The sequence below is a fragment of the Mus caroli genome, chromosome 3 (genome assembly GCF_900094665.2).
Source record: "Mus caroli chromosome 3, CAROLI_EIJ_v1.1, whole genome shotgun sequence".
In the NCBI taxonomy this organism is placed as follows: domain Eukaryota; kingdom Metazoa; phylum Chordata; class Mammalia; order Rodentia; family Muridae; genus Mus; species Mus caroli.
The window spans coordinates 46,105,236-46,114,164 of record NC_034572.1 but is presented as its reverse complement, the minus strand read 5'-3'; positions in this window follow the sequence as shown (position 1 = coordinate 46,114,164).

Sequence of the window (8,929 nt, the reverse complement as noted above, 5' to 3'; positions counted from 1 at the left end):
GTACAAGTGAACTCTGGCTATTAACTGTTGTATCTCTTAAGTCTCTTAATATTCTGGCTTGGTTTTGGGTTTGTTTCCTTTTATTTCACTAAGTAGCCCAGTCTGGCCTCAAACTCTCAGTCGTCCCCACCCCCACCCCCACCTTCATAAGTGCCAGGACTCAGGGCCACTACTCCTTGTCCCTGAGTGTCTTTTAAACGATTGGTTTTCCTCTTGACCTTCCCATGTCTTACTATTGCTGCCGAATAAGAGGAAGAGGGAGAGGAAAGAACAAACCAGATGATTCTCTTGTGTTTCTTACATCAGGCTTTGCTAATTGCACCCCTTAGTTATCATTTAACATGTTTTTTGGTGGTTCCCCCCTCCTTGCTAATTAAAAACCCAATTAACCAGACTTCTGTTTTTCTCTTAGCCTTTGATTCCTTCCAATTTTACACTGGGTTTGGAATGTTTGAAGCAACAGCTAACTTATACACAAACCAAACTGCCTGCCTTCCTTCCTTCCTTCCTTCCTTCCTTCCTTCCTTCCTTCCTTCCTTCCTTCCTTCCTTCCTCGAGGTCCTTCTGCCTCCTGAGCCTCCTAGTCCACTGAACTGAAACTCTGTCCCAAGCTCATTCTGGCTTCCTACTTGAACATCTCCTCTCAAGCTCCATATAGATAGATCCTGACAGATAGTCAAGGATGCTGTATCTGCATCCCAAGGACAGTCTTCCAAGTGCTGTTACCCTTCTAGCTCCTTTAGCAGCAGAGTGAACACTGACATCAGGTCTCAGATTCAAGCTCAAGCTGCACACAGTTCATTAAATCTAGTCATTATGATGGCTACTCTTCGTCATCCACAAGCCCAGGAAGAGGGAACCTCAAGATTGCCTACGTCAGATTGGTCTATAAGCATATGGTCTATATGGCATTTTCTTTTTTTAATATTTATTATATGTATATGAGTATATGTTGCTGTCTTCAGACACACCAGAAAGGGTATCATACCCCATTACAGATGGTTGTGAGCCACCATGTGGTTGCTGGGAATTGAACTCAGGACTTCTGGAAGAGCAGTCAGTGCTCTTAACCACTGAGCCATCTCTCCATCCCTGGCATTTTCTTGATTGCTAATTGATGTAGGAGGGCTCAGTCCACTGTGGGTGGTACCATCCCTAAGCTGGTAGACCTTAGATGCATAAGAAAACTAGCTGGGCATGAGCCTGGGAGCAAGCCAATAAGCAATGTTCCTCCATGGTTTCTGCTTCTGACTCCTACCTTGTGTGTGTCTGCCTTACCTTTTCTAGGTAATAGACTATAGCCTATAAGAGGAAATCCATTCGTTCCCAAGTTGCTTTGGTCGTGGTGTTTATCACAGAAAAGAAAGAGAGAGAAAGAGAGAGAGAGAGAGAGAGAGAGAGAGAGAGAATGGGACTAGTCAGTAAACCCAGGAACCTCCCCCCCCCTTTTGTTTTCACATCTAAATACAGGCATGCTTACTAATTACTGTCCCCATCTTTGAGTGTCATTAAATAAAGCAGGACCTAACAAATTAGATGGTAGTTTCTCTCTGCTGTTTAGGAGCTGTCTTTGTGAGCTAGTTGAGCAACTGACAATTCTCTAGCAAGTTCTTGAGAAGCCCGGTGCCTTGCCTTCGTGGAGTTACCAAGGTGGGAATTCTGAGCATTATGACACTCGTGCCCCTCTGCGGCCGGGTTCTACTCACACGCTTAATCATTGTGCGTTTCCCAGGTGGTAGGCACCTCAGTGTGATGCAGCAGGGAGTAACTCAAATGACCCCAGCATTAGAAAAATCGCAGTCAGATCGCCAGGCAGCTGCCACAGGAGGAAAACAGATTCTCCAGACCTCAGAGACAGCAGCTCACCCAGGAGGCAACGTCAAGGGTGGACAAAGAGCAAAAGCTCTATCAAAGTGTCTATCAAACGTGATCACGTGGTACTGTGGCCTGTTTCCTTTTTCATGTGGTAAAGCCAAATGGTCATGGTCATGGTTAGTACATTTAGAGAAAGTTGTTCTAACCAAACAACAGATATGAAGTTCAGTGGTCTAATCGCATGTCCATTACTTGCAAGCAAGTCGAGAGAAAAAGGATTTGCCAACAACTAAATGCTTGCCTTCCCTAGGAAAATGTTTGAAGCTACAAGTTTGTGGTGGTTAAGTTCTGTCCTCGAGAAAGAGCTCTGTTGTCAACAAAGTGTGCACGGCCGATTTCTGGAGGACTCATCCTCTCTATAAAGCATATACCACCTGCCAGGCAATGCTGAGGGATCTCCATCTACTTTCTCAGTTATTTCCCAGAGGATACCACTTAGAGATGAGGAATCACCTCAGAAGGCATGGCCAGCAAGTGTTTGTAAAAAGTTATAGGTCATCTTACTGTTGTTGATGATGATAATGTTGCTGTTGCTTTGTTTGTTTGTTTGTTTGTTTGTTTGCTTGAGACAGTCTCACAATATAACTCTGGCTAGCCTGAAACACAGACAAGGCTGGTCTTGAACTCAGAAACCCTCCTTCCTCTGCTTCCTGACTGCTGAGATTAAAGGTGTGGCCCACAACAGCTGACAACCTCTCATTTTAGCCATGCCTATGAAAGGTGGACTTAAACCAATAACTTTTCACATTTGCCCATCCAATATACCTCCTTGTACATGGTAGTCATCACAGGGGAAGGGAGAAGCCAGAGGTGAGACCCTAGAGAGCATATCAAATGACTGTTTTTATTCACAACTCATTGTAATTCTCTTGTTTGGGAAAGAACCATCAGATAGAGCTCTGTGGGTCTGTTTTCCCATTTTAGTAAGCCAAAAATACCTATACTTTGAGAAGGAACTCTAGCTCTAGGCTTTCTATTTTCCAAGACTATCAAAATACAAATCCAACCAGGAGAGCAGTGGTAATTGTTCACAGTGATACAAACCCTTAGACTGGAGCTACTAGAATGTTATTAGAAGTATCTCCATCTCATGGCTGTAAATTAAGTATACTTAGACACAACATTTCTGTCCCTAAAATGTGATCACAATAATATCATAGAGTGCATAAGAAAATACATATAGGCATATACAATACACATATTAATACAAGGAGATAGACTATACACGTTACATATACTGTATGTTCTAGTACCCAGATAAATTGGAATATTCTGCATCCACTAAAATATGCAACTGGGCCGAAATGAAAGGGATGCCTGAGACACACAGCTCAGGGAAAGAAACATAAATTACAGGGCAGCATACATAAAATTATCCCATGTTTGTAAATAATAAGCCATATAGCTGCATATATTTAGGGGGAAATCTGGAAAGTCATTTGCCAGACTATTCCCAGCGGCTACTCCTGGGAGATGGCATCGGGAAGATACTTTCGATTTCTCATCTTCCTGTTTTAGAAAGTCTTATTTATATGTATATTGTTTTAAGATTTTTAAAAAATGTTTTCCATTCTATCTTCAGTTTGGCGTTTGGTGTTAAGGATGTGGGAACACAACCCACTTACTTTCAAGTCTGGAACTAGGAAGAATGTACAAAGAAATTAAGATTCCCAAAGCCCTGTTCTCATAATATTAAAAAAAAATGTGTATAAGCACACACTTGTCAGTAGCTTCCAATAAAACGGTAGAGATAAACATCTTGTTCAATCCAGAATTGTCTTTGAGGTTTCTCTAGAAATGGCAGAGTCGTGAGTATGTTGGATTGATTCTTCTCTCTAAAATTCACCTAAATGAATATAATGGCTGCTGTTTCTGCTCAGGTCTGTAGGGGTTTTGGTTTGTTGTTTTTGGTTTTTTATTACTAATCAGTCACATTTTTTCCCCAAAGAGTTGATTCTGTGACGGTCACCTTGGCGCTTCCCATTAGATCACATATACAAAGTGACCTAAAGTTGTCATGAAGAAGACACAGTGCTCACTGTACAAAGCTGAGCAACAGTGCCTAGGCCAAGTCTTTGATAGGACGGCTGCTCATTTTGCTCCCCAGGCCTCATGAGGGGGCCTAACAGGGGCCACCAGGACTGGGTCTCAGAACTGCATTCAAAGACCAGCTGCTAACCACACTTGGAGAATAGATTCATCCACTATGGGTGAGTGCACTGCTCTTCCGAGGCTAAGTAACTAGACTGCCCCAGAGTTAATATATAAGAATGGTCTAGCTCGTAAAGGAGCTAAACTAGTGACTGAATGAAGGCTTTCTAACTCATTTTGACCACTAACGTCAAATTACATATCACCAGGATGCTGTCAGCCAAACATAGATTCACAAGTGTATGGCATCGTTTAACCTGAATGTGTAATGGCATCCAGCCAGTACAGTCTGGAGCATCTCTCACCAAAGCACAGGTACATCTTCAACCTCTGCTCCTCCATGCAGCCAGGAAATCTTCTCTCAAGGGTATGACCAAATCCTGGCTCTTACTTCCCTTTATGTGTTCTCCTTAGAAACACAGTGATTCACAGCCAATTAAATTTCCACTGTTTGCATATTTATAATCATATTCTACTTCTGCCTTTATGAGCTCACTCCCTGAATCACCTTGGATCCAACAGTTGATGCTCATGAGTGCTGAAGACAGACCATGACCGGCTTCACTCTCTAAGGCATTATTCACGTCTGTCATCTGGGAATTTCTCTACCCTTTCTTTGAGAAGATGTAATCAGAATTAGACACCCTCGGTGAAGCCAACAAATAAGCCAAATCTCAGAAGATTAGCACATAATTTTCTTCTCACTCCTAGAAAGCCAAGTAGGGAGCAGCAGGACCCTCCTCCTTCTGGGGAGTCTGGATCCAGCTTCTGTGTGCTTAGTGACACTTATCATCCTATGGCCTGGATTCCAGCAGAGAAAAACAAAGGTGGAGGACAGTCCTGGCTACAAAGCACCTCAGCCAAACACATCTGAGCTTCCCACATGCATTGACAAGTTGCCAGAGCTAATACTGCAGCCAACTTGACTCCAAAGGGGACTGAGGAGTCTGGCAGGCCACTGGATTATCTGGAGAGTGCAAACTGCATCTGAAACAAACAGCTACTGACTTTCTAGGTTTTTTAAAAGCATGCCCAGAGACTGGAGAGATGGCTCAGTAGTTAAGAGCACCTGTTGTCCTTGCTGGGTTCCAGTTCAGTTCCCAGTACCAGCACCTACAGAGTGGCTTACAACTCTAGGTAACTCCAGTTCCAGGGGTTCTGATGTCTTCTTCTGACTTCCTAAAGCACCAGGTAAAATGCATACATGAACAGAAACACACATATAGAAAACAGAAGTTATATATGTTTTGTATATATTATATATTCATATATAATTATATTATATATTTGAGACAGGGTCTCTCTGTATAGCCCAGGCTGTCCTGGAATCACTCTGTAGACCAGGCTGGCCTCAGACCAGAGATCTGCCTGTTTCTGCCTACCGAGAGCTGGGATTAAAGGCGTGTCCCTACCACCCAACATAGATAAATATTTTTTAAACTACAAATAAATGAACCTAGGAATAAACACTTTTATTAGAGTACTTCCTGGTCATCTCTCTCTACCAGCACAGGCTGTGATCAAGGTTCTGGGTGCTTCAGAACCAGTTCCTAACATCCTTCTTCACCATGATTCAAATCATCAACCAAAAGGCTTGTTTTTATGTGACTTATTCTATAATACATATTGTGCCATCATGCGCTGTTTGAACTCACTGAGAAGTCCACTCTAGAAGCAGGCCTGCCTCTACTCCTACTCCCCGGGCCTGTTTTTTGCTGTCTCAGAATCAGTGATGTTCATGCTGCGTGCCTTCCAAAGCCCCGTGTTCTGAACCATGTTGGACCCTACCTCTGTAATAGGGCAATGGGAAAAAAAAAAAAGAAAGCAGGTGAGGATGTTAAAAACATCATGCTGCTGGAAAGGTAACTATTCCAACCCAGGTTCCTAAGGTTTATCCTATGACATAAAGATGCCTGAAGAGGGAACAAGAAGCTAGAAGCTCATTCACAGAGAGGACAGAAGCAACCCTCTGCCCAAGACTCTTTCAATCAGAAATTCTAGCTGACTGCCTCAGATTCCCCAGTCAGTTCTGCTGGATGGCTGTAAGCTGCTGGCTTTGGTACCTTTGTCTAGTCTCTCATTTGATTACGTCATCTGGGCTGGGCGTTCAAAACCCTGGAGTTGCTAGTTCGATGCTTCTTTGTATCTCTCACTCACGTTTGTTCACTCACTTCTATTTGATAATAATTCATTCAAAACCAAAACTACAGGGGCAGGAGAGATGGATCAGCCATTACGAACACTGAATGCTCTTCCAGAGGTCCTGAGTTCAATTCCCAGCAACCACATGGTGGCTCACAACCATCTGTAATGGGATCGGATGTCCTCTTCTTGTGTGTCTGAAGACAACGACAGTGTACTCACATACGAAAAATAAATAAATCTGTTTTCAAAAAGTACAATTACTGTCGATCATTCTCCAGACCATGCAAAGTAGAAGCAAATCCAAAGACCCAACTCTGAGCAGTGTCTATCAAAGAGGAGACATTACATTCATATAAAGCAATACAATCAGACTCCATGACTATAAGACAACACCTAGAGAGACAAAAATATAAATATGTTCCACCTTTAGAATGTTTAACTAGCCAGTCACAGTGACTTATGCTTCTAATCCTAGCACTCAGAGGCAGGCAGGTCTCTATGAGTCTGGAGACAGCCTGGTCTACATAGTGAATTCCAGGACAGCCAAGGTTAACAGGAAGAACTTCTTTTACAAGAACAAAGAAAATCTAACTATAACACAAATAAAAATTAGACTAGAGTAGAGTAAATCTATAAGTCAAGTTTCACTAGAAAAACCATCTCCAAAAGAAATCAAGATATGAAGTTAGGAAGAGCAGAACTGTAACTTTAAACCAACAAACAAAATAATCAGAGACAGATGGAGACAAAAAAGCACAATTACCATACAATTACATCGGTGGAGATAAGGTCCATCGCCATAAGTATGGCTGGATGGGGAAGAGTGGTTTGATGTGTCTGGAGTGTGGGACCATGTAGAAATGGAAGAGGCTACAGATGGGCTGGCAGGTAGGCTGAGAACTTCCAGGCCATGAAGCTGGCTTGGACATGAGTTAAATGGACTTATGCTGTCCCCAGGGTGGAGGAGAATAACTGAACCTCCTGTAGGAATCAGCCAGCAAGCTGGAGCAGCATCTCCACACGAGGTTTAATTGTCCGTGGCCCATCACCTGCCAGGAGCTACTCAGTTTGATGTCCAGAAAGGCTAATGGTCACTGAGCTGTCCATGATGGCCATATCCCAAGTGCAACCATTTTCTCCTTCACCAGCACACTCAACCAACCAGCAACTGCTGTTGTCTCTGCCTTTAGAATGAATCCTAAATCTGACCACTGGTCCCCATCTCCTTATCTATCACTACAATCCTAAGGGTCACCCTCCCGGGAGTAATTCCTTTAAAAACTGTCCAAGTTCCCTCCCCATTCCTGTGGTTCCCCAAAATCAGACACAGAATGGAACACAAGGTCAATGCCCTGAGCCTTAACCATCTCCCCTCCATGCCTGCTTCTAACACAGGCTTCTACGTGAATAAGTGTTGTCTGTCTCCCACCTTGTGATTACCAAAAAGCATCTTTCCTGCAGCCTTTCCCCTGTGCTCTACTTTTGACTGTTGCCTCAGAAACTAGCCCGGGACCTGGAGGAGTGAGCACTCAGGAAATGTGCTACACAAAGCAGTCAATAAATGGCAAGGTTCTTACATCACATGGGGGTAAAACAAGGTCAAATAGGTTAAGAGTAGAACAGTCTTGATTTCTCTTATTTTAGCCCTTACAAAATTTCCCAGAGCATCTTCCCCATCAAATACCTCTACTAATGCTCAGCCATCGCACAGAGATGAGGCTCTTCCTCCCAGTAAGACAGGAACATTTACCAAGTGAAGCTAGGGCCAATACTGTTTCAGGGCTTGCTAACACTAAGGCCACTGGGGAAACAGAAGGTGACAGAAAGGACCCAACACATATGCCAGAAAACTGGGTTTTGATAGCTGTGTCTGACTCTCTCAGATCTTGTGACCTGTGGGAAGTTAACATGGTCAACTACAATAAGTGGTTTCCACTGCTATGAAGATGTAAGGTTAGGGGTCCACTCAACCAGGTAGAGGAGGCCAGAGGCCTTCTACATACCACACTCAACCTCATGGCTGCCAGAACCCATGCTTCCGCAAAGTTGATGAGGAAAAAAGCTCATGTCCAGTCAGTTTGAGAGTCATGGAGAGACAGGAAGTTTTGTATCTGCTATTTTTCACGTTGGGGTGGGGGGGTGCCTGTAAGAAAGACAGAGATAGGTATGCACTTTCACACAATCCAGAGAAGGATCTTGCATCCTTCCCTCCTTATTTCTTCGAAGTAGGGTTTTCCCCAGAACTTGGAGCTCCTGTTTTATCAGCTAGGAGATCCTCCTCTCTCCACCCTTCATAGAACTGAGATTACAGGACATGCAGAACTATGAGGCTGATGAGGTGGAAGCTAAGGTAAAAGGTCAGATGTGAATGGTTGAGAGAACATTCTGTTCTTGGAGAGCAGAAGGTTTGATACCTATCATCCACAGTGTGGCTCACAACCTTCTGTAACTCTAGTTCCAGGAAATCCAAGGCCTTCTTCTTACTTTTGTAGGCACTAGGTATGCTCATGGTACTCAGGCGTGTATACAGGCACAACACGTATAAAAATAAAAAGGAAATTTTTTTTAAACCTTCAGGTCTTATGTTTATACATAGCCACTGTTTTCGACCACAGAGACATCTTGACATGAAAGAAAGAGAGAAAGAAAGAAAGAGAGAGAGAGAGATTGAGAGAGAGAGAGAGAGAGAGAGAGAGAGAGAGAGAGAGAAAGAAAGAAAGAAAGAAAGAAAGAAAGAAAGAAAGAAAGAAAGAAAGAA